At 38.9% G+C, this 25,643-nt stretch overlaps 1 protein-coding gene across 17 annotated transcripts in view; it reads right to left on the minus strand.

Moving 5' to 3' along the window:
• The window catches only part of MEGF11 (multiple EGF like domains 11), a 280,422-nt gene that overhangs the window by 194,760 nt on the left and 60,019 nt on the right, over positions 1–25,643 (minus strand). For 15 of the 17 annotated variants that reach the window (XR_002442023.1, XM_021407912.1, XM_021407917.1 and 12 more), the window contains 2 exons: positions 13,057–13,187; positions 818–932 (listed from right to left, as the gene is read on the minus strand). The gene's annotated coding sequence lies outside the window, so the exon portion shown is untranslated. The remainder of the gene's footprint in view (positions 1–817; positions 933–13,056; positions 13,188–25,643) is intronic. The other 2 variants (XM_021407905.1, XM_021407904.1) reach the window with 1 other exon arrangement.

Below are 25,643 nucleotides of genomic sequence, written 5' to 3' on the forward strand. Positions count from 1 at the left end.
ACTAATCCTAGCTGCAGAATGAAACAGTAGGTTGCAAGCCTGTGATTTATTTGCTTCTAGATTTGTTTCACAGAGAGCTGTGCTGGAGTTTGCAAGTAAAATAGAAGATGCAGACATTCATGTAATTTGTACTAATGACATGAGAAGATGCACAAAAACAGCTTGTTACACTCTTTCACTGCTTATGTAACACAAGCAGAGGACAATGGTACCTCACAGGATTGTGACTTAAATGCAAAACAAATAAGACCAAAAGGAATCTTTGCTGGGTGAAACAAACATCCTTTACAAGTCTATCCAGGTGATGAGGTCCTGGCTCTGGTAATGTCCTTGTGAAAGGAGACTGGTTTATTTTAAGTGGCTGGGTGAAAAAAAAAGAAATAAAAAGAATACCGATTACATTTCTCCTTTGCTTTTCTGGCTGAGATGAGAAAATTTAACTAAAAATGACAATTAGAGTATTTCCTGTTCAGGGGCAATAGTAATGAAACATTTCATTTTGACATTTCTGTCATAAAATATTTCATAACATGACTTGTTTGAAATTCAAACAGAATTTCCATTCCATGATTAAGTTCTAAACTTAGTGCTTTTGTCTCAGTTTGGGACAGAAGAAGTTCTGAACAAGGTAAAAAAAGAATTTGGTGTCCAACTGTAATGAGGGAGAATATTTACAGAAGTGTTTTCCAGTAGAACTCAATATTCCTAAATCCACATATGCTTGCAAAGATCATTCTTTACATGCCTAAATGTTTGCACAGTCAGTTGACACAATAATACAATGCATTTCACAAAGAGCCATGTTAAGAAGTCTTACCTCAAAGTGCTAAAAATTCCGAATGGATCCTATTTTTGCAGGCTACTAGCATGTGAAGACACACATCACATTAACCGGACAGCAGAAGAAAGCTCTTCAGAAGTTGCTTGGCACTCTGAGGAATCAATAAGAATAAAAAAGAAAACAGGGTCAAAGAAAGCGTGTTTGGAGGACTGAAAACAAATTATGACAAAATGAGATAAATATTTCCATATCATAAAATAACTGTGCCTCATAACAGCGAAGACCACTAGCCTGCCTTCAGCCAATAGCAAGTGTCCAGGAAAGAGCAGAGATGGAAAACATAAAAGTACTTCCCTTTTACACTCTTCTAGTCTCCTGCAATTTGCAGCTTTGTTGGCTTCCTCAGCCACAAGTGGTATCTTTATGTTTAATAACCTCTGATGGATTCTCATCCAATCATTTGTCTAATCATTTTGATCTGCTAAAATGAACATTTCAATACACTTATTTTAAATGTTAGTGTCAACAACATCCTGTGACATCTGTGATCTTAGCCATGTTCTATGTGAAATATGTCCTTGCTTTTCTGCCTGCCACCTCAATTTCGTTTGACAGCTTCTTCTCTGTTAGAAATGACTGACTTCCAGACTTGGCTTCCAATCATAAAAACAACATTTTATTTACATGTAGACTTTTTCTTTTCCATATACCAATGGAGAATTTCCACTTCTTTCAAAAAATTTGATGATAAACCTTCCAAAGCCTTCTGGAAATCTGTCTGGATGTTCCTGATGCACATTTATTTACTTCAAAGAGCTTTAACAATTTAAGAAGCCTTTATAAAGGCATGTTGACTCTTCATATTTATCAAGAGCTTCCCTAATTCTGTTCTCAGTTATAATTTTTACCAAATAGGAACACCTAGGTGCATCAAAATTAAAATGTATACTAGTATTTTTATAGGAGCTATTAAAGAAAATGCAAGAGAATAGTTAAGGCAGACAACAAGAAGCTGGATTTCACTGAAGAAGCATTAAAGTGACTGAGAGTTTGCTGATTACACTATTTTTGTCTCTAACTAGTAGCAAGCTTCCAACAAGCTGCCCTCTGCGGCATTCCTCCTTCTCATCCCATCTGAAATTTTCATGATAGTTTAGGCAAGGGATCATTTAAACACACACTTCATTTGGCTCTACATCAAATTTTGTTAGAAACAAGCTGTTATGAAAGCTAAATGGGGCCATGAGTTTCAAAACTGATCAGGAATTTTTGGATGTCTCCACTTATGATTAATAACTTAAGATATCATGTAAGGGATGAATAATATGAAGTGTTCAGCATGTATGCTAGGAAATAGGCTGTTATATCATGCAGTCAAGAACTAAGCCACTCAAACCCACTAATCACCTCTAAAAATCATTGCCATGACCAACAGAAACATTGCGGATGACAGGCTGACATCTTGTTTTGTTTTTAATTACAATTTGAAGCTGTTTTAAGAAGATAAACACTTCCAGGAAGGATCAGGTATTCAATGTGAAAGCACTAGCAATGTGAATCTTCTCATCATCCAAGCCCAGAGGAATTCAAGTGGTTGAAGTGGCAGAAACACCGGCCTGTACACCGGGTTTGCTGGGTTCCCTTTAATGACATCTTACATGATTAATGCAGGAAGACAGCAGATAACAATCTGCCTGGGTTAACAACAGATGACATTTCAGTTAGCAGGTCTATTTAAGCCTCTAGGAGCCACTGTAGCAAGAACAAGTTATTACCCCTTACACGCAGTGCAAAAGAACGGGCATATGATTTGTGCTCCAAAAACCACACTGTCAGTCATACACTCGGCTTTCCCATGTTTCCTTATGCACCATGCTATTAAAGTTCTGGGTGCATCTCTGCCTGTAATTTCAAGAAGGCAGTTCAACAGCTGGAAATACCTAGGGCACATACAGAATTTGCTGCCATTCACAAACATCCACGATACCATTTCCAGACACAAGTCTCCAGACACAGCACAGCTGCTGTCCTTCCAATGGACTCCTTTCCCAGCCTGCTGTGCCCAGCAATGGTACAAGCTAGAAATAGACAAGATGCAAAAAACCAGGGTCTTTCTTACCTTACACTTAAGATCACACAATGAATACAGGCTTGCCACAACTTTGTCTTTTTAGGCATAAAGGTAGTGACAATAAGTGTAGGAACCTTAACATTTAAGATAAAACTATTCTACCCTCTCTACAAAGGTTAACCATGTTCCTCTGCTGCTGAACAAAAATTCATGGTAGAATTCAAAGTGAACACTGGGATGGAAACAAATTGAACAACTATATGGTATTTTCTTTAATTACTATGAATAAAAGCAAGTTCAGAGGTTTCAGCTGTTTATAGTAAAGTTATCAAGGGAAAGTTAGAAAAGCTGTAACCTTAGTCCTGTTTGCTCAGCCTGAGTAACACCCACACTGCTACACTGTGCAGGGAAGAAGGGGCTGCTCAGTACAACTAAGGGAACCACTTCAATTTCCTAAGACAGGCTCTAATTTCAGAGCCTTTCTTTTAAGGATTGGATAAACTCACCAGACTCCTTAATTGAGAGGGTGCCCCTATGACCCTTCCTTCTATTCTCTGAATCACAGCATCTCAGTCTTCCAAAACTGGGTAGGGGGTTGATTTTAAGAGCAACTGAGTATAAAGGTTTCTCAAGATGCTTTAAATTTCTGAACTTTAAGGTATATCAGAATGAGTTTTAACTGGTACAGTAAACATTACTACAGATACATGGACATCTCACCAAGTCTGAAGGTCTGCTTCAGAGCTAAACTCTCATAAGCTGACCTCCACCAGAGCCACCGGGAGCTTGGCTAGAGAGCAAAGCAGGTATAAATAATGAAGCAAGCTCTTTTTGACCTACCAAACTTCTTTTCTGGAAGCTCAGGATTGTTCCTTCAGTGCAGGAAAAGTGGGTCAAAGTACCAAAGCTGTGCCACTGTGCGACCCAGGCAATTAGTTTAGTTATGGCTGATGAAACGTGTTTATAAAGGAAAGGCTGGTGTATGCATTTAGGATTTGGAAGACCCAAGTTCAAATCATACTGTTAAAGACTGCAGGCGTGAGTCTGGGTGAGCAAAGGGGGCTAGGCTGGGGTGGCTCAAATTTCACCAAGTTCTGCATTCAGCATCCAGTGCTTTCAGCATGCAGTAGGCTCCGAGCCTTCGGAGGCTCTTAAGCTCTGAACAAAATACTCAGAAACCTGAGGTGAAATGTAGGGCATATGAGTTCTCAAAGAAAACAAAAGAGAACTGACCAGCCTTCGAGGTGCTCGAAGAAAAAGTATACTACAAACTGAAATGATTATATACTGAAATGATGAGGTATGTACCTACACAGCTGACATTATCTGTCTGCTGGATAACATCAACACACAAATATAGACATTCTATTCTATCAGTACTTACACAAATTCAATATACATGCACGCTTGTGCAAAGCCCAAGCACCAAAAGCTTATAAGATACTAAATTCCTTTCTCTTATATAATTGAATAGTTAATCAATAGTCCAGCAGAAATACAATGAAAATATTATATTAACAACACCTAAAAACATTGCTGAAATAGTGTGCACATCCAGATGATTGCTTGCTCCTTTTCAGAAAGGTCAGTTAGGAAAAAAATTGTCTGTGATTTTCTGCCCATAATTTCGTACTTGTACTCAACAACCAGTGTAAAATTGGAAGCTGGTCCTTTGAACATTTGTCCCTTTTAGTTGTTACGCCAGACTCGAGACCACTGAAATGTCAGTGCCCTTCTAGAGCCTAAGCCCTGTCCAAGTGCTGCCAGTCAGACAGGACTGGGAGATGGCTGATATTCTACCAGCACTTTCTGCCAAAAGGAAACTGGAAAGCTTCAAAGGCAAATTCCAGGAATCCTGCAGTATTTCAATAGGAAAATTCCTCCTGCAAGCTAAGAAATCCTGGGGCAGTCATCTCTGGGACTCCTCAGTTAAAACATGGTAAACAATGGTAGGCAGGAAAGGCCACTTCACATATCTGTCGTCTCAACCCTCCTACCCTGATCTCAACGTGTGGCTGGGCAGGGGAAGCCACTCCATGCTGCAGTGTCCCCCATACAGACCCTCATCTTTTTGCACAGTGGAATTCTAAAGCTGCTGAAATTGTATGGGGAGTTGCATACTCCAGTGATTTAACAGTGTATTTATATTCACTATGACATGCATATTTTGGGTATTCCTTAACATACATTACTTCTGAAGAGAAAGAGGAAAGTAAGCTGACACATCTAACAGCTGCTCTCCTGAGAACTCAGGTTGGCTTGCTTACATTTAGCCACCCACCTCATCCCTGTTCAGCATGCCAAATACCACAACATATGCTTCCTTAGACAATTAGAGCAACAAAGGCCTCACGCCCCGAGAACACTCAGGATAAATGAAGCAATCTGTTATAGGCATGCCCAGATGAGGAATAATACTTAAACAGTATTTCACTAAAAAAAAAAAAACATTTCTTCCAACAGAATTTTCTTATAACATTTAAAGAATGCATGTGAAGTTGATAAGAGTAACAAAAGATGAAACATAAGGATGTTCAACGTATATGCGGTGAAATAAATTAAGTATGATTCTGGGAAAGTGCTGTGAAAGTCAAAATAAAAAGCGGTTTGAAAATGTAGAATATCCTTTGTGGTTATATTTTAAAGAATTATTTCTGTTTGTCAAGAGCAATTGGTCCCTTCTTTTTGTCTTCATTTATCTCAGAGGAAAATAAAATGAAACAAACAGCAAAAAAGTCCCAAGTACAGCGAACAGCTGAGCCAGGGATGAATTAAGTAACACTGATTGATGGCTGGTGATCTACGGCACTGCTATCACATCCCAATGCTACATCGCGTATTTCATTTAAAGGCCCATCTCTTCTTTTCCAGAAACAGTGCAGTATTTATGAGAGAAGGCTGATTTGCAAGCCTTGGAGCTGCACTGAGAATCCAGATTCAGTTTTTCCAATCTGGCTTTAAAGTTGGTGAATACCTTGAACTCTGAAGGTAGCGATCCAAATAAAAAGAAACGGAACACTGGAATAAAATGAACATTGAAACTAAACATGTATTTTCAAGAAATGCTGCAGGCAGGGCAAAGCTTTTTATCTTTCATAAGACAGTAAGGAAGTAATGCTTGTCTCCTCTTCATCTATGCCTTTACTAACCCCACCAGTCCAACAGTATATATCTTCATCTGTTCTCCTCTGGGTTTTCCCAGAACTTTATTCTCTGTGGCATTTTCTGTTACAACAGCGCTCAGATGTTCTCTTCCTTCATTCAATTTTCCTCTGAGCCTCTTGAAATCTTAATCTAAAGTTTTTTAACTTCATAGCTATTAAAAATATTGACTGGCTCAAAGAGAATATAACTTTTTCTATCAAAGTTCACTAAATATAAGATGAATGTTAAATCAATTTTTAGATTTCTAATGGCTTAAAAATTAGAGTGGCCACTTAAAACTTGCCAGTTTTCCTTGAAATAGGAGAGGTTTCCTCAGAAGCTGCAATAGTCTCTTGTACTTTTCTGTGCTTTTTACAGGGCACATCTGGAACACTATCAATACTGAAGGACTGGTATTTCGTTCAATCACACTGAAGCTTGAAGTTAGGAGCCCATGTAATTTATCTGCTTTGCAGAGCATGCACATATCTCTGTTTATCTGAGAACCAGTTGATTACTTAGGTGCTTAGAAATAGCTATAACAGTTTAGGTTTAGGCATCCAACAGGCTGAACAGATCTGCCCTTCTGTGGGGCATAATGCTGATGCAACGGAGGAGGTCATGGTACGTGAACAAGGGCCTTGCAATTACTACTGGTCACTGCTACAAGGAGGCATGCTACAGTTATTGCTTCACAACCACCCTCCAGCTGGTCACAGGTTAGCAAGGCACTTACTCCAAGTGCCTAAAGCTGATCTCCCCGGTATGCCTGGAAAGTAAGCCCAAGATGCACATTAAAATGTAAAGCCAAGTTTATGGCCTAGCAAAGTCCTGAGTCCACGCCAGACACACACCAAGCCCCTTCCATGCCATCTGACTAAGGTCACAGATCAGGCACTTCAAGAAGCAAAATGTCTGTGCTGTCTGGACTTCAGACACGCAACTGTTGACCACCCACCGATGACTGCAGACCTTCAAGATGGACGCTGTCAAAAGTCTTAATTCAGCTACACAGCAGTTCCTATCTGCACCCTTGCCAAGACAAGTCTCACAGGTTGAGACAGGCAATAGCAGCATCTGCAAACGCCCTCTTTCACAATATCCAAGTCTTTATCTTCTTGGCCTGTTTAGACCAAACCCCCACAGCAGATGCAGACATTCCTCAAAATACCCCTGCCTTTCCAGGAACCAGCACAGAATTCAAGAGATATTCAAATACTCTGACTATTAGAGTAGTAACTGGAGAGATAAATGAGAACGTGACCTCACTCTTATTTAATTTTACATCACTATGCAAAGCTCTTGACTCTGCTGCCTCCATGACCTTCTTTATCTATTGTTTATTTCTTTTTTTTTCTCTTCCAGGAAATTGTTCATTAAGGATAAGAGCACCTGGCTTACAGTAACAAGGGCACTGTGCAAAATATCTGTCATAAAACTGAATGAGGAACATTCATTAATCCACCAGGCAGAGCAAACCCACAAAGAACTGAGGGGCTGCAGAGGACTATCTTAGGCAAAGCAAAAATAAATACAAATGTCTCTACTGGTATAAATGGCTGAAATCCACCAAGTTCACTGTGCCAAGATGTACCTGGAGAGAATTTGGATCTACCAGCTCAGTCATCAATTGCAGATGGTACGGCACTTACTCAGGTTAGAGATAGTATTTTCCTTCTGGCAGAAAAAAATAGCTAGAAAAATCACTGCGGACCAAACCAGATCTGAGTAACTGCTGCATGCAACCAGCTCTGCTGCCTCTTTCCCCTCCACATAAATTTGGCACTGAAAACTTATTTCACTACTTCAAGAAAAAAAAAGGTTGAAGAAAATTATAAAAGAGTGAAAATTTATGGGCTTATTTTAGGGCTTAACTTCTATCATTTTACAGCCATACTAATTAAGTTTTTTTTTTTTTCCATGAGTTAAGACAAGTACAGTTTTCTCTCCGTACTCTTGCCTCATCAACATCATACATGTACCATCTGCTATGTCCTCTTACTGAGCCCCTTCTATGGCTTGCTCTCAGATGCACAGCATTCGTTTGGTTAAGGAGGAGAACGCTTTTCTGTGAGTGCTATATTAACCCCTGTGCAACTGCACAAAACCAGGATCCTAAGAATTGCTCATGCAATGTAACACAAGCTTAAAGCAGCCTACGCCCTGTGTGGAGATTTTATCAATGAGTATCACTTCCATGAATCCTGCTACACAAAACCAAACAGAAATTCTCCACTCCTAAAAACAGGCATGCAACCTAATGGCTGGCAGGAAACTCAAGTAAGTTCCCCATCTTTCTCTCTGTTTTTTTTTTTTTTCCCCATAAAAATGTTCAAGCTTTAGTGGAAACAAGATTGGTGACTGAAACTTCTTGCCACTCACAGAATTTTATTCAGCTGCCCATTACTCTTCTGTTCTAACCACCTTTTCCTCTCTCTCCTGTCTTTCATCACACAACATTGTTTCCTTTCATGGTATTGCTGATGTGGCACTGTTCCTCCCTTCAAATACGGAGAAGTTAAACCATAGCTTAGCTTTCCCGAAACTAAAGCTTCACATGATTTAATATTGCTATATCTGTGACACACAAAGCGTGTACGTAAACTCCCTGGGACATAATAATCATTGTCCAATTAAACAGCAGCCAGCCACAAGATGAATAAAGCACCAAAATATCTCAATAAATCATTAATTGTTGTTTTACACCCTGGACTGTTCAAATAAATCATGAGTTGCTCCTTTCATTGATTCTTCAGGACTGTGTTGGTAATACACCTTGCAATATCCTTTCAATTTTCTACCACATGGATTAACAGATAGGAAGATAGACTGTGTTCTATTCCCCATCAGGATGGAATGCACAGAGCTTGAATTTCCCTAAAGCACTTCGCTTTCAGGCTTGTTCTTGCTGCCTGGTTCTGAACCCCTCAAGGAGAGTGGGTTGCAAGACAAAAAACTGTCTGTCTAGACTTTTGGCCTTCTGTTCTCTACCCTGGAATTTATTTACCTTGTTCTATCTTACAGCATCCTTACTTCAATGCACATTTCAAAAAGAGTCTCTTTGAAGTGAAGTAAAAGGAGAAATCTAGTCTTGCAACCCAAGCATGAGAGCAAGAATCAAGAGATTAGCTCTCAGATATTAGAGGGACAAAAGAAAGGAGCAGAACCGAATGAGGCAGCACTGTGCACCAAGCACACTTGTTAACTGCAGGCCACGCACACCTTTCAACCTGTCCTTGCCTCTTTTTTTTTCCCCTGGCAAGCGTCTCATTACTAACTGTCATTTAGAAAAGATCACACACATGCAAAACATAATGGCTAACTGAATTTGTTATTTTTAGTGACTTGAGCTGTCCAGTCTGGCCTACTGAGGAATAAAAACCCCTCATCTTACGCCAAGCTAGATAACAGATACCAGTGAGACACGGGCACGTGACAGGTTCTGCTTGGTTGGTTGTTTGTCTCAACTCGGATCCCACCCACCAGGCCAATTATTCATTTTTCAGCCTGTTTCTTTTGATTTGCAAGCCGACAAGTCAAACATCAGGTGGGAGTAGGAACGAGTAGGAGGGAATCAGAGCAGTAAGAACTCTCATAATGATATTAAAGTTGGTTTGAAGATTGGAAGTTGATTTTGAAAAATGATAGTAAACAATTCTCTTTTTTTTCCCAGACACTTAAAAAGAAACCCAAACTGGCAGAGTGTTATATCTGTCTGTAAGCTCCTCCTCAGAAGGGTTTGGTCGCAATACCCTCTTCACTGCATTCCAATGAAAACAGGCACAAAAAGGCCAGCTGGAAATACGGTGATCACTTTAGTTCTAAAGGACGTTCACACTTCACAATTTATACAAAATATTTACTGGTACCATATCACCTTATTAGCATGAATTAAGAGTGAATTGAAATTTCATGCAACTAAATGGGCTGATTACATACACAGACACATACTTTAAAAACCAGGCATTTCATGTTCTTAAGTATAAGCAATTAAGAGTAAGGGTAACATTTCCAAATGAAGTTACTGATCTAAATTCCTTTTCACTTTTTTATGAAAGCACTATACTTACATCTGAGGTTGTTCCCGTTTCTCAAACCAGCACTTGTTCTAACAAATATTCACATGGTGACTTAAAAATAAAAAGTGCCCTCACAAGAAATTAAAATTTGGAAGGCCTGACTCTGATTAACTTTGAAGAAAGTCATAAAAACTCCTTTTTCAAAAAAAAAAAAGTTATTGGGAGCGATGGCAAACTCTGTATTAGGCTGGCCTACTAATTAAAATCAGCTATGCCTTATTATTTCCACCGTTCAAATGTATCCGCCTACAGACCTAAAATCTTTTCGGAATGATTAAAATCAGGAGTAACAAAATCCCCAATCTCTTTCCTCTTTCATGTGGAGCCCCACAGAATGCATTTTTTCAGATTTCAAAGTCCATTAAAACATCACCTTTGGAAACAGATGCAAAATCAGGCCCAAAAGTGATCAATGCGAGCGAGATGCTCAGAAGTGGCAAGAACCCTTCATGTTCAAAGCACCCCCACCCCAGCAGGCTCCGCGAGGTGCGGTTTGTACCACACATAATTAGGATTTTTCAGACCATAAAATCAATAATATAATTAGTAAATGGCGTGTTATTTCACAGAATCTTGCTACAACTTATCTGTCTTTGATCAAGCATAGCTGACTGCTAATGACATTTAATGTTAATTAAGGAAAAGACGTGATAAAAAGTTCTTTGGAGAATTATCTAATTACGTATCATAAAAAATGAAGTATGCAATATCTGCAATATCTGTTTACATCACCGAGTCTTGTTTAGGAAGCTCTAGGAAGACATCAGGATTACAAGTCAGCTGTGGTGACGCTTTCTCCTGCATTGCAGAAATACTTCCTTGGCTGGTATGTGCACAACAGTTGACCCAGTTTATTAATGAGTTAGGTCCCATTTCTAATGAATACCAATGTGCAGGTAAATTCTTCCTCAGCTGTGGGACAGCACCAACAGAATATTTTATGAAATTCGCTTTTCTTTTGACAATGAATGATGGACAGCAAACCATCACGACTGAAGCTACTGACAAAGCAAATAATGGAACCTGCAGAGATTAAGCAGGGATTTCAAAGGAATTGCCACAATCCTTAGAGAAAAACAGTTACGGAAGGCAAAAATACTTTATAATCTCATAGGAATGCAACTTTTTGCTACCAATCACTTTGACTGTCTGAACCCCAAGTACTGAGGAACATTTATATTTAAAAATATTACAATTTGATGTAAGACGTCCAAGTAATTTTTCATGATTGTCAGGCACATGGAGAAGCATGAAAGGTAATTTTTCACTATTGTGAGATACTGTGGAATTCACAAAAAATATTGTTTGATATGTCTTTTTCCTAAGGTAGAAAGGAAGGGTAGAATAAACACATTAGTATTAACAGCATAGGCCAGCTACTATAGTTAATGTCACGTCAGTTAGCTCTCATTTCCCAGTACATTTTGGATTTGATAGTAATGCTCTTGCTTAATATTAGCTACGTATAGTAAATGAACTCCCCAAGTCCTGTGAGACTATTCTAATGCCCGAAGTTACAGAGAGAAAGAGAATAAATGTTTCCAGAATCTGAGTATACATCTCAACTGCAACAGCTTTGTCATTTTTGACAGATGTGTAAAAAATAAACACTCCTCACATTGTTTTACTTTTCTCTCTAAGAAGCATACCGAATAGCATAACAGCATTCTGAAATTTTAAATATCCTTAGAGCAGCTCCATTAGTTCCTGCTCAGACGTGCCCTCCTGTTCAAGCAGGAAGCACAGAAGGTGCAGGCACGCTGGGGGAGCTGCTCATCCCCATCCCTAGGCCAAACTAAGAGACACCCAGAGGGAAAAACCTTGCTGCATCTCTCACAGTTTAGTTCAGTTTGAAACATGAAGGGCTAAAGTGCCGAGGGCAGGATGTTGGCAAAATAGGTGCCACTTGTGCTTGCCCCAGATGTGATGGAGCTGGCATGCTGTTCAATACAAAGTGATTAATGATTGCTTGCAATCAGCCCTAGAAATCAGTTGGCATTGAGTGACATAATGATTCTATGACATCACATAGCCTGCCATCTGATGCTTGTTCTTGGACACATTTCTCCTCGTGTTGCCATTTTTGGCACCGTGAGTGGGCTCATAAAGATGATGGGGTTTATGATGTTCATGAATAAACAACTTTTCACATGACAGAGGTTTCTATTTCTTTCTGCCAAATTTCATTTTTCAGTTCACTCCTGACCCCTCCCATCACCACGCTTTGGCACGTCAAATTCAGCTACAGGAGCACTGCACAGGAAAAGTCATGTATATAAGACTGGATCTTTTTTTCAACTAATAATTACAGTAACTACAGAAAAAAATCATATAAATGAGGAGGAGGAAAAAGGGGAAAGGAAGTTCTACTGCTGCAGTGGAAAATGATACATTTAGCACACATGTTTGGAGCCACATAAATATCCTTCTCTTAATTTCAGCTGTTCCATTGTTGCATGAGTAGACCATTATTTTGTCACTATTTTTGGTACGAGCAATAACAAGTTTTTTCCAAAGAGACTATTGTAAAATAATTAATGTTTTTAAATGACCCATAATGCCCATTTTCAAATGTGTTTAATGTGCTGTACAAAAAAAAAATTAAATAAAAAGGAGTGGCAACAGGAATCAAGGAATGAAGGGCAGATTCTTTAACCTCTGTTTGCACGCGATAGGTTTTTCCTTGCCTTAATTACCTCAGTGGCCTTCTCTACATTTGTTCAAGTTTAATTTAATTTCATTTTGAATAAAGGTGACACCAGCAATATATAACATTCTAAATGAAGTCTCAGCACCACTTTGTACAATGGTACAGGCATCTTTGTATCTGCACTAAAATAACTTACTGAAGAAGTCCTAGAACAGCATTGCACTTCATACTGGCAGCTCACGGACATCTAACAACCAATAAATATAACCAGATCCCTCTTCTCCTCTGTCAAATCCAAATAATGAAGCTCTAGCTTATAACAAAAACTTACGTTGTTAGTCCCTGAGTGTATGTCTTTGTATTTGCTTTATGACATCTCATGCTCCATGGATCCACGGGATCATCCAATTTTCCTGGTATTACAATCCCATCTGTCTTGGTACCGAGAAGCTCATTAGCCTCCTAGATTGAAATAAGAGGTAGTGTTGTAACAAAAAAAGAACAGCCAAGAACTTTGGTACCTCATAGGTTTCCTAGATGTAAACCGTGTAACAAGCGAGCAAAGCCTCACTGCAGGCTCTGGGAGTGCCATACAGTCATCCAGTGCACAACTTAGAACAGACCAAATCTGAAACGTGGATTCTAGATTCAAGTATTCAAGTTACCAGATTATTCTGAATCACAGATTTTTAACCCTTTTATCACCAAATCTTTATAATTAGAAAACAGAAACGGAATCTCTAGGTTCTACATTCATAATAATTACAGGCAAAAAAGTGTGTGTTTCTTCACAAGTAATTAATTAGATGCTCATAATTGAGTGTATAGTGAAAGTAAGACTGATAAATCTGCTCCCTATAATTATCTGCTTCTAACTGAGTAAAATCTTATTATTTGCAGTTTGCTTCAGCATAAGGTGTATTAGTAAAAACAACAGAAAATAACTTGTGCACGAGAAACAGGTTGTGTATATTTTCACAGCTCTTTGGTTCCGTTTGTAATGTGTTGTTTCAGTATGTGTACGCACAGCACAGAATATCGGTGACCACAACACAGGCATCACCCTATAGGCTGGCATGTGCTAGAAAACAAGGCACCAGTTGGCTCTCCTGAAGGAAGCGATAGCTTAAGTCTAACTACAAGACAAAGCAACATCAAAACTGTCAGAGCAATTTTCCACATCAGCAGTTTAACACCTGAACTACTGCTTATTTTTGCAACGGAGCTATTCCCAGTTTCTCTGTTCTACTCTGAATCAACATCAGTTCTGAGATATGTCATAAACAATGTTTGTCTAAAAGAGCCAAACATACAATCGAGGCAGAGACTTAATGAGGAAACGGCAGTTTCTTCAAAAGAGAAGAAAAAAAGAAGAAAAAGTTGGTTCATTTTCTGTAAACATCTGGGTTGTAAATAACTGCAGGCTTCATAGACCGTATAACGTTAGACTGCTTCTGACTTAATGTCATAAAGACTGAGTTATTAATTTTAATTTATTGCTACCATAATTTCCAGCTTTACATATGAATAGAACATTTAAGGTCTGCTACCAGCCATCTCAGGAAGGTAGCAGAGACGTCAACATTCTCATCTTCTACTTTCCATAGGAACAACTGGCTAAGCATCCCTACTTGTTAGGCATTTTGAAAGGTTTTTCATAGTTCAATACCGGTGCACAAAGTTTGATTTCAAAATTAAAAACAGACAGACAAAGTTGGACTATAATTTTCTGGAAAATGCTCTTTAAACACTTCCTAATTCTTAGTCACACTTTTCTACTTTAAGTCTTTCTTCAAGCTATTTTGGTTCCTAACTACATTTTCATGAAACTGTCCTTAAAGAACCAAGTGGAACTGTCTTTAGCACTACCAACTCTTCAGTGCCCAGCCACGGGCAGACAAGAAGGGAGCAAAGCAGGCAGCGAGCAGCTGACGTCTCGCTCCAAAGCCGTGGTACGCAGGGGAGACAGCTCTGCACAGCCCATAAGGAGTGCACACAAAAGAATGAAATCCCAGCTCCAGCAAAAATACTTCAATACTTGCAACCACAAAACTACTTTTATTAAGGCAAAGAAAGCATCAACTGCCAATCCAATGTCTAATTAAAAATATTCTTACAGAGAGCCAAAGCTTTCTCATTACTGATATGCAAAACATGCTTATGCCATAACCGTGCAGCAAGTGGGTTCTGACAATGAATCCTAAGGATGCTGCGTGCCTTGATTTGTTTGCAAAACATTATGCAGACAAAGTACAGCTATAATAGTGACAACATTACTGTTTTCTTTTATCTTACTAATAAGGAATCCTGTTGAGTACTGAAGATAGCAAGCCCACATGTATGAACTATTTCTCTTTCAGATGTGGGTGGCAAGCCAAAAAGTTATTAGGCAGTAGGCCAGCAGGAGGAAATGGGGAAAGATAATGAATGAGAGTGGAGGTAATTGTAGCACTTATTTGGATTAGATGCAGATCACCAATGAACTGTTTTGCCACTTGTTTTCTCCTAAGGGAAATCTGACTTGCCCAGCTTTAATTTAATCATGGGAAAAATATGTCAAGTATTGATTATAACTAGAAACTAAAGTCTCCTACAAGCATGTACACATTAACACTATCACTCAGACATGACCTGGAAGAAAACCTCTATTTGCCTTTCTTCAGCCTGATTCCCACTTCTTCCAACAGACTGTCTTTATACAGAACAACATGTTCAAACGTGTAAACATCAGATTTGGTGATGAAAATGTCCACAAGGGAATTTGTTAAAACCATTAAATTTATGTTGCTTGTGACACTGAGCATAACTAAAAGACATGTTTTCCAACGATGAAAGCAGAATACAATAACATCTCTGAGGAAGTACTGTATATCAACCCTGATTTCAATTTATTGCAGTTTGAAATAATATTCCAGTCAAGACTAAAAGTAGAATTTGGCAGATGCACTTATGAAAATCCTGAGATGGTGCTGTTTGTCCATGGCTTTGAGAAATAAAAGGAAAGAAACAAGTGTCACATCTAGAATATATCAGATTGCAAAGCATGAAAATTAAATGCATGGATGGAAAAATTCTAAAAAGGTCCTTCTGGCACTTTCTCCATTCCTGCTTTGCCTAGGCCACACTCTGCCCTTTAGTCTGTTCCTGATCAGATCAATATCACAATTTGAAACTCGTCAGTATTACAGAAAGGCAAGGCGTAGTTTCAGTTCTCTGAGACAGTTCTTTCTCATGATTTCAATTTTTTTCCATTCTCTACTGCAATGAATTACTACTTCTTAGAGGAGAAATAATAGCAAATGTTTCGCTACATTCTTGTTTTATAATATTATATACTGTATAATAGCCCCTAAACTAAGGGGAGAAGATCAAAACCCTGATCTAAATCAAGAAAAGACACTCGAAATGGAGTCAGTTCCCTTCCAAATATTGTCAATTTGAAATGAACAGTCACTTTCTCCTTCTGACCAGAAATTCACCCTTTCCAAAAACAGTATGCATGCTTTAGAGACAGATTCACGTACTGGCATCTTCTGATTAAGAAAACATTATCTATTACTCGTATTCATTTCTCTTTATTACCAGCCATCTTCCATCTCTCTGATCGCATCTCTACTCTGACTTCTGCTGTTTTCAATGTGGTACATCCATTCGCAGAGCAGAATTCAATCTACGTAAGTTGCCTGGTAGCTCTCTAGCAAAACAGCTAGTTCATTGTCTTTTGTTTTCTTTCTAAATGCTTCTCAGTGGTGTGTCCTTCCAAGGTATAAACCTCATATAAATTATGGGTTCTTTCTTGAAAAACCATTATTTCTACAACCATCATTTTTAAATAGAGAGACATTGCCATTTTCATGATGCTGTTGCATTTTGCAGATCACACCCTATGTGGATTGTTTCTTTTGGTTTTTTTAATTCTTTTTTTTTTCTTGCTTTATCTGTATCCTTATGTATCAGCATGTCATGAAAGACTCCTGTATCAAATTTAAAGGGAAAACAACCACAATTCCAGAATTGTGTTCAATGGAATACAGTGCAAACGCATGAGATCTCCTTGCTTCACTGCAGATATTTCACATCGCACCAATTCTAGTTCGACTCAGCCCATTTTTGCGCACAGGGTCTCCCTTGTCTATTTGAATGGGCAAAAACAGGGATTAACAGCACTATGCCTAAATCTGAGGTTGTGAACTGTGATCTCTGCATTCACTAGCAGATGCTTTCCAAGCCTTAGCAACAGCTAAAAGGCAGAAGAGAGTTTCAGCTAATACTGAAAATATAGACCCAAATATAATCAGCCTCAAGAGTTTATGAACCCACTGACTGCAACCGCAGGCTCTCTCCCTACTGATTTCAGTTCCTACAGGATGCACAATCTGCAGACTCCCATTTTGACCATGCTGCAATCAGCAGACAGTGCTAGCACTGCCTGGAAGCGTGTCCCAGTTTGAGCTTACTGTCAAAAAAATTGGACTAGAATCTCTCCAACTTACTGCTACACATTCCTCAATTTCTTTATTGAGACTGAAATTCAGGTATTTTTGCAAGATAACGCACCTAGATTGGTGGTCTGCATTGACGCAAATTTTATTATGCAGTTCATAATCTAAGAAGTCCAGAAGACAAAAGGATACAAAGACAAGAAAGACAGCTGCCACCAGCCTGCCCAATTCGCTGGCACATTTCCTCCCCTGAGCATGACTCTGCTGCATGGGATTTACCTTTCTGCTTGGTCTTGGAAGGCCCAGCAACACTGGCTCTTCCCAAAGCTACTCTGAGCTTCTCACTGTGACACTCTATCCTTTCTTCGAATCAAAATGTAATCTACATAGTCCTAAGAGCCTCTTTATTACCCAAGGTTGTTCTATTTTCTTATCAAGCACGCTGGTTATCAAAAACAGTCCCAAAATGCTGCCCCAAGGAGACAGAATGACGAACAGCCAGAGTCATATATTTTGATTTTCTACAGGCATACACTTGCTGGAGCCTCCTGGAATAACAAACATTTTTTTTCCTTGACCACCACTCCAGTCACTTACACAAGGAAAAACTACAGAAAGTTCCTGAATATTCTGCCCGTGTTTTCGGTGTAAGTTACTAAGTAATGACATTGTTAGAGCGTTTAATGCTACTGCTTCACTGCTCCTCTAGCACCTGTCCAGCTAATGCCTGACAGGAGAAGATAAACACATTCATAATACACAGCAAAGTGAATAACAAAGAGTTTATATAGTTGTCTCTGACACAGCTGACAAGTCATAGCTGGCAGCTTTAATCAGCTCCCAGCTGAGCCTGGGAAATTGGAGGGAACAGAGCGCTGACCTTTCTGATGAATTTCTGAAGGGAAGGTTAAAGTTTTGTTTACTTTTTTAATAGGAAGAAGTATCAAGTTCAAAGACCTTTGAGTACAAGCAGGATTCCTGCGCAAGAGGACTGTACATCACATTTAACAAAGTAATTACTGGTTTATCTAAAACTGATTCTTCAAATAAAGAGGTATGATATAAAGTTACGTAGATGAAAATGCATACAAGATGTAACACAACAAATCACAGCCAGGTGCTGAAAATATACCAGATATGATTTTCATGTCTCCAGTGTGAAAAATGCAAAAAAGTACCAATTAATTTTTACAGGTCAGTGGTTCTTAATACCACTTTTTTTATTCTTATTGCAGCAGATATTCAACATGTACTTGTTTTGTATTAGAACAGTTTGGTTTTCACATTTGTTTGTTCAACTGGTACCAAAAAAGCAAGTGCAGCTAATGACTAATACTAATGACTAATGATACAAACAGATATTTCAATGTAAATAATGTATAAAATATCATTTGTTTTAGAAACTACTGAACATCTTCTACCCTCTTAAAATGATTCCATCTTGGAATCACATCTGAGGATAGAGAGATTCAGAAGCACTTTTTCATATGCTTCACCATATGAACTACGTACCCTGCAGCCACTACCCAACTTTTAAATAAAGACCAAGGCAAGTTTTGCAGTAAACAAACTGCAAAGCTTCTGCTTTTTATAACCCAATTTACAAGTCAATCTCTGTCCACTAACTTCTAAAAAATGAACCCATGGCTTTAAATCAGCACTGCAGATATACTCACACAGCTCCAAAGTTGTTTGCTGAACTAGTTGCTATACAAGTCACGGTACAAATTTTCAAACAGCACTGAATGAACTTTAGTATTGATTTTTGCCAGAAGACCACAGGATACACCTGAATGCCCATCAAAAACACCTACACAAGTAAACTAGTTCCATATTCTAGTTTGTTTTTTACATACCTGCTATTCAACTTCTTCTACTTGATTCCAGTGGCAGATATTTAAATTTGATTACTGGTCTGGGCTGTCCTATTTACACTCATAGTTCATGTAGTGTTGTATAAGCATTAGATACACCTATCCATGAGTAATGCATGTACCTGAATATAAGCATGATATAACCGGTTCCTTCCAGTTTACATGGGTGGAATTGTTCAGTTGGGCCTTTGTTTATGGGGAAGATGACAAATAAACTCATTGACATGGGATTGTTTCCTCGAGATGGAAAGGTACTCACAACTGCAACTGCATCTTTTCTGTTCTGTGACCTATTCAGTTGAGAAATGTTTCAAAGACATACATTAATGTAAGGAAACAAATCATTCACGCTTCCCTTGGAGATAAGACTGCGCTGTAAACTTACACTGAGGGGACAAGAGGACAAGGAGGTAACAGCACACGCTAACTAAAGCAAAACTCCTGCTGCTCTCAGAGAAAGACGCAGTTTCCTCAACAGAAAACAGCAAGAGTGAAATATGTCCTTACTGCAGGCATGAGACAATGCACAGATAACTAAAAAGTTTTTATAAATTGTGATGGATGATAATTCTGTAGGTGCTTCCATCCACTCCTGCACACTAGCACAAGGATCAGCTCAAGAAATTAAAGGTGAATATAAAAGTTGCATTAGCCAATATATAGATATTTGTACTACTGCTAAATCACTGTGTTGCCATTTCAGATCTGTATCCTCATTTAGCTGGAGTTACATTCACAATTCACAATTATTAATTTTACTGTGGGATATCAATTAAAATCATCTCCACCACTTAAATGATAATAATCATCAACAGGTTGATTTTGCACCAGGAAATGGTGTAGCTGCTATAGAAGCAATATTTCAGAATTTTCTTTGAAAAATCTATTTATTTTTTAAATAAATGTTGAAAATCCATTCAAATGTGAAGAACTATGTGATTTTAATTGGACTCTCCTTACTCAAGTGTCACATGATATCCTCCTTGCTTGTCTAAGAATGTGAGGAGATTGCTTGGATTGTTTTAAAGCTTTGGCATAATAACATGGATTCGATGAATCCAAGGGACTACACTGTGAGAAATGCACTTGAAAAACCTCTGCTGCTGTACTTGCAGAACAGTCTCATGGTCTAATACATTATTTTCACCAAATTCAGACTGGAATAACCTCACTGACTGGAAGAGAGCTTTTTTTGGTGTTTTTTTTTTTAGTGAAATCAGAATCAGCCTCCTGAATCTGAATGTATGATGTATAGGTCACCTCATTTTTCGTATGGAGAGTGTATTATATATATCACTCTAGTGGCAGACTCAGGGAACAAAAGCAGTAAAATATTTCCTCGGGGTAACATATAGCTCCCAGGAGTCATAAAGCCTGAAGCAAAAGGTTATTTTACCCAAGACATACATTCTGTGTTTTATTATTCTTGGGGGGAACACGGCAGTGTTGTTCTAATATTCTGATATTCCAGTACCCGGGACTCCATGCCACCTGCCCTTGCAGACCTTGGATGCAAAACGTCCTTAATGACACCAACAGGCAGAAAGGGAAGTGAAACAGAAAAGTCAGGATGCCAGTGCAGAACCATTTCGTGTCTAGTGAAGCACAGTAAGGAATGATGGATATAGATAATTACCTGCAATTTGTATCTGAGGCAATCTTTCAGACAAAACACTGCATAATGTTTCATAAAGTCCAAGGTGAGATTCCAGGTGGTAGTAATTAATAGTAGGCAAAGCAGTTAGTAGCCTCGCCCTTTGGGGAATGGAACAGGCAAGTGCTGGTCAGCATTTCAGGGTTATCTGTGTCACCATAAAAGGTGGATGACCTGTCTGTTTGTACGGCCTTCAGCCTTCCTCAAGGCAGCAACATAAGGCCTGTTTCTGCTTGAAGAGCACAAGCAGCAAGAAAGGAGAAGGATCACACACTAATTGAGAAGAAATTTTTAAAAAAAGATTAAGAGAATACCAAAATGGCATATTAGTGGGTATACCTTGACAAGAAAATCTAAAAAGTGGATGGCAATTGTCTATAAAAACACAGCAGTTATCAAGACTAAACACTAGAAAACTCAGCAGAGACACACACTGTCCATGTAAATTCCAGTAAGATAATGATTTCCTATCACCTAAAATGTGTATTTAGAAGTACAATCAGAATCCTAGCTGAGCTGATTATCTGCAGCTCTAGGTACTGTCTAGGTATGCACGAAGAGAGACTAATATCTACTAATTTTCCCATTTAAAATAGCAGTTGGAATATTGATACATTCTCTTGCAATGTCTAAACATAACGAATTCTGACATTTGCATCTGCTTCCATTCTTTGGCTATCACGCATAGGAACCAACAGTAAATGTTTTAGAAGGAAAGCCTGAGGACTGGAGCTGAGCAGCTCGGCAAACCTGACTCATTACAGCTGAGGGACCCAATCAGAAGCACACGATTTATGGCACTGCTGACAGAGCGCATTCTAATATTCCCGCTGATTCCAAACTTCAGGAGGCTAAGAGGAAAACATTTACAAGCACAGTCCAGTGCTCATGCACATATTCGCACCGTGTGCTACAGCTTAACAGATCTCAAGGGATGTCGTAGTGCTTTTGTCTCATCAAAAGTAAAGAGGAAGAATCCAAGTGCTGTAACAACTTTTTCCCATCTGGGAAATTTTTTACACAAAAGTCTTTCAGGCCAGAGGAAAAAATAAAGGCTCAAAAACTTCAGCCTTGACAGTGTCCCATTAACGTATTTCCAACCTCTCCTTGTATTGAATGACTTGCATGCAAATCTAACAGAACTGGATTTTGCTGCTTCTGGACAGGTACGCAGATTTTTTCCCCCCTTTTTTTCAATAAAAGTAATAGAAGGACTAAATTTTTTGCTTTCTTTGATTTTTAATTGAGATTTTCTCACTGCAGCCTGGAGAGCTTTTGACAGAGGTTCACTGGTTTACCAAACGCAGAAACTACAGTCAAGTTAGCAATAGGAAAACAAGAACTTGAGACAGGAAATCATACAGGTCCACAGAAGCTGAATGGCTGAAGAATTTGATACCACAGTTAAAGGAAGGGAGCTGACTTAGGGCATAATCCAGCTGTGTAGGCTTATCCAGAAAGACTTGTGTTCATATCTTCTCTTGCCTTCAACAGTCATATACCTCCTTTTTGGGGGGCTGGATATGACAACAGATACCCATAATTATTATTTATATGATGTAGTGCACAACACTAAGGGAGGGATGGAGAGCTCCTGCATTGTGCCGTTGGCACAAATGCGCTCACAGAGAAAATTCCTCTGTGTCAGCTCAACATGCCTTACTTGAAATGACTAATTCTATTCACACCTACATAACAGAGATAAAAGTCTCTCTCTATTGGTGATTTTAACAGGATCACGCTGTTCTCCTTTGCCTAGACCCAAGAAATGTAATTTTCAATCAGGGAGTAAAATAATTTAAAATTAAAAAAAAAAAAGCAGGATGCTTCCTCAGCTTGTTGCATCTGCTTTCAATAGCCATGAGCAACTGAGGGCAGCTCGATGCTACGGAAACAAGAACACTGATCTTGATCTTTTCTGTGTGTTATTGTGAATATGGAGCACTGAAAGCAAGGACATCTTCAGCTCTCAGTGAGAGCACTTTTTTTCGTGAAATATCATTCCTCACTGTTTGGAATGAAACCCATTATTACCAATTAACCTGCTGTGAACCCATATCACTGGCTGAATTGAGCATAATTATTCATCCATAGTAATAGCTAAAGTAAATTCTGGCAATCTCGGCTAACATTGACTTCTCCTTTGGGAGAATTTTCAAAGATGCCATGTCCTTGGTTACGTTTTTAAAACCATTCTTTTTGTGTTAAGCTGCAAGTGAAAATGTGTCATTATGACTCATTTCTTCTTGTTTTGTAACGTTGCTTTCTTTTTTCTTGCACAAACATCTATTACTAACTCTATTGTAATCAACTGAAAACTTACCTCTGTGTGTTCAGGAACCTGATTTTTCTTAAACAAAGTTTTACCATTGGTAGTCCACGTAGGTTGTCTAAAAATAAATTTTTAAATTAGTTGTTACTTTTCATAGCTTTTTAACCACACAGACTGATGAACCACGGCCCTGCGAGCAAATGCAGGCATAAATCTTGGTTTGAATTTATTTCAGGTTGTCAAATGTAATTTACTAAGAGAACTTCTGCCAAAAAAGAATCCAGAGGCAAACCTAAGTTGTCATCTTAAATTAAGTGTGGTTCCTTTTTGTTAATCTTTCTACATAAAAGGTTGTAAAGTAGTGCATTAAAGATGCAGCAGTCCTCTTTCCTAATAAAAAGACAGAAGTGGAAAAGCAGAATAAAGACAGAATGTTTCTCTAGGTGAAGGAACACATGCTCAAGATGATTAAGTAAACGTCCCCTTCTCTCTGAAAACTACAGTCTTCTGTTTATTCTTAGACCACATACAGTGTGGGAAACGAACGACCTGAATGCTGAAGATGAAGAACAGTGAAGTGTCTGCATTAGCTTAACGTTAGGGATTCTTTGCAAAAGAGTTACTCAGAAAGACAAGTAATACCTGCTGTGATAGCCCAAATGGCTGCTGAATGTATCACGTCCTCTCCAGACTGAACTGGAACTGTGAAACTAATTTCTTTAATGACAGACAGGATTTTGGCTCTTAGTCAATAACTGTTTTACTTTCGTAGTCAAGAAACTGAAACATTACACCACCTCAAAAACTTTTGATTCTTTGTATTGGCACCCTTCTTCTCACCTCAGTAAGGCTGCTCTTACCTTCAGGTCTCGAGTCAAGCAGTTATTGCCCCCCCCTCCCCTTTTTTTCCTGTGTGTTACTATCTTCTCCATATCAGCTATGCCCCAGTTATCCACCTCATCCATCGCCACCTCTTCATGTTTTCACTAGAACTTTTCCCTGTATAAAACTGCCTGAACCAATCCACAAAGCTAATACGTTTCAGATCTTTCAGAAAGTATTCTAACACACCTGCTTTACAATTTGAAGACCAAGGCAACACGTAATAGCAAGCAAAAGCTCCTGGCGTATCCTCAGAGCAGGAAGTACCACAGCAATTACGCACAAACAAGCCAACTGATATTTGAAGTGTGAGAAACAAGCAGTGTGTGCATGGAAATGCGAGCGTTGCAGTCACAGGTTTATTGGTCAATGTATGGCAGAGCTAGAGCATTCCTAAGAGGCTGTGTCGGGTATCAGTGGATTTTTAAAACAGCACCACCGCGACTTCCACCAGCTGATCTGCTAATGTGGCCAAAGCCTAAACATTTTTGTGAAGCAAGGCAATGCTTGGGAACAGAGTGTTCACACAAACATACCTTAAAACGTTAGGTGAGATAAATATCGCCTCTGTTTTATTTTCTGTTTTCCTACACTCAGCTTTCTTTTGCATTTTTCCAATAGTGAGCATTCGACATGGCAATATCAACAGACGCATTAATACATACAAACCGAAAAGCCACAAATTAGTTTGACAGTCCTCTGGATAATACATTGCCATGCCCCACTGCATTCAGATGATGCAAACTTAAAGAGAAATAATTACATTCTAAAGTAAGTGACTGAATATTATTTAAAGTAATTTTCCTCTAATAACACCACTTTCACACAGATGAGGATATATGACTTTTTGTTAGCCCAGCAATTAAACATATTGCTTCTCTCAAAATAATTGGAAGAAAACGAGGCTTACTGGTTTAACGTGGACCATATTTCCCTTTAGGCCTATATCCTGCACCTGAGTACATTTAATTATTTTCTGTGAAAGTGAGACCTCCATTTAAGAACAACCCCAAAAACACTACGGCTTCCCCCAGAAGGCTCCCTGCCCCCTAAACTAACCCAGAGGGCCCATTTTCAAATGTAGCATTTAGGGACTGTGTGCCAAAAGGGAACGTGGATAGCCTGCAGTAATGCTGTAATTTGCCATGCAAATTGGGTATGTTCATACTGTACGTGACTAGGTAAAACCTAATTAATCTGCAAACACGTGCACCTCACTTGTGCATACCACTGAGGCGAATTTGTACACAGGCTGGATGCTCCTTTATCCCTTTGTAGAGCCTCTCTGTGCTCAGTTCTCAGGTTTGGAACTGGTCTCAGAATTCCTGAGGGCTGAAGACACTTCTGACAGGCCTGTGAAAGGTAACTAAGAAACACCAAGTCGCCCATCGTTTGGCTTATATTCACTTATGTCCATACCTAAACTTGAAGAAGTCCTTAAGTAACAAACTGTGCTCTTGTTATGCAATTTGTAAAGGCTTCTACCTACAAAACCCAACTTTTTGGCTGAAATTCACGTAATATATGTTTTAAGGTCCACAGGTCTCTTTTTTTTTTTGGTATTCAGTATGGCTGCAACGGCTCCTTTGCTGTTCAGGCACCTCTGCTCTCTGTGTAGGAGCCAGGGTTTCTGTTCATAAATACAGGATCTATTTACATCCTTTCTGTGGGCATGACTTTCCCTAATATCACCAGTATGTGCGGAAAGAGAGGGCAAGACTCCTCTCTTCAGCAGCCTAAAGGCTGGAGCTAAACAAGATAGAGACACAGGCACTCTGGTTTTAGTCAGATTTA

This window comes from Numida meleagris, chromosome 9 (assembly GCF_002078875.1).
Source record: "Numida meleagris isolate 19003 breed g44 Domestic line chromosome 9, NumMel1.0, whole genome shotgun sequence".
NCBI classification, from domain to species: Eukaryota; Metazoa; Chordata; class Aves; order Galliformes; family Numididae; genus Numida; species Numida meleagris.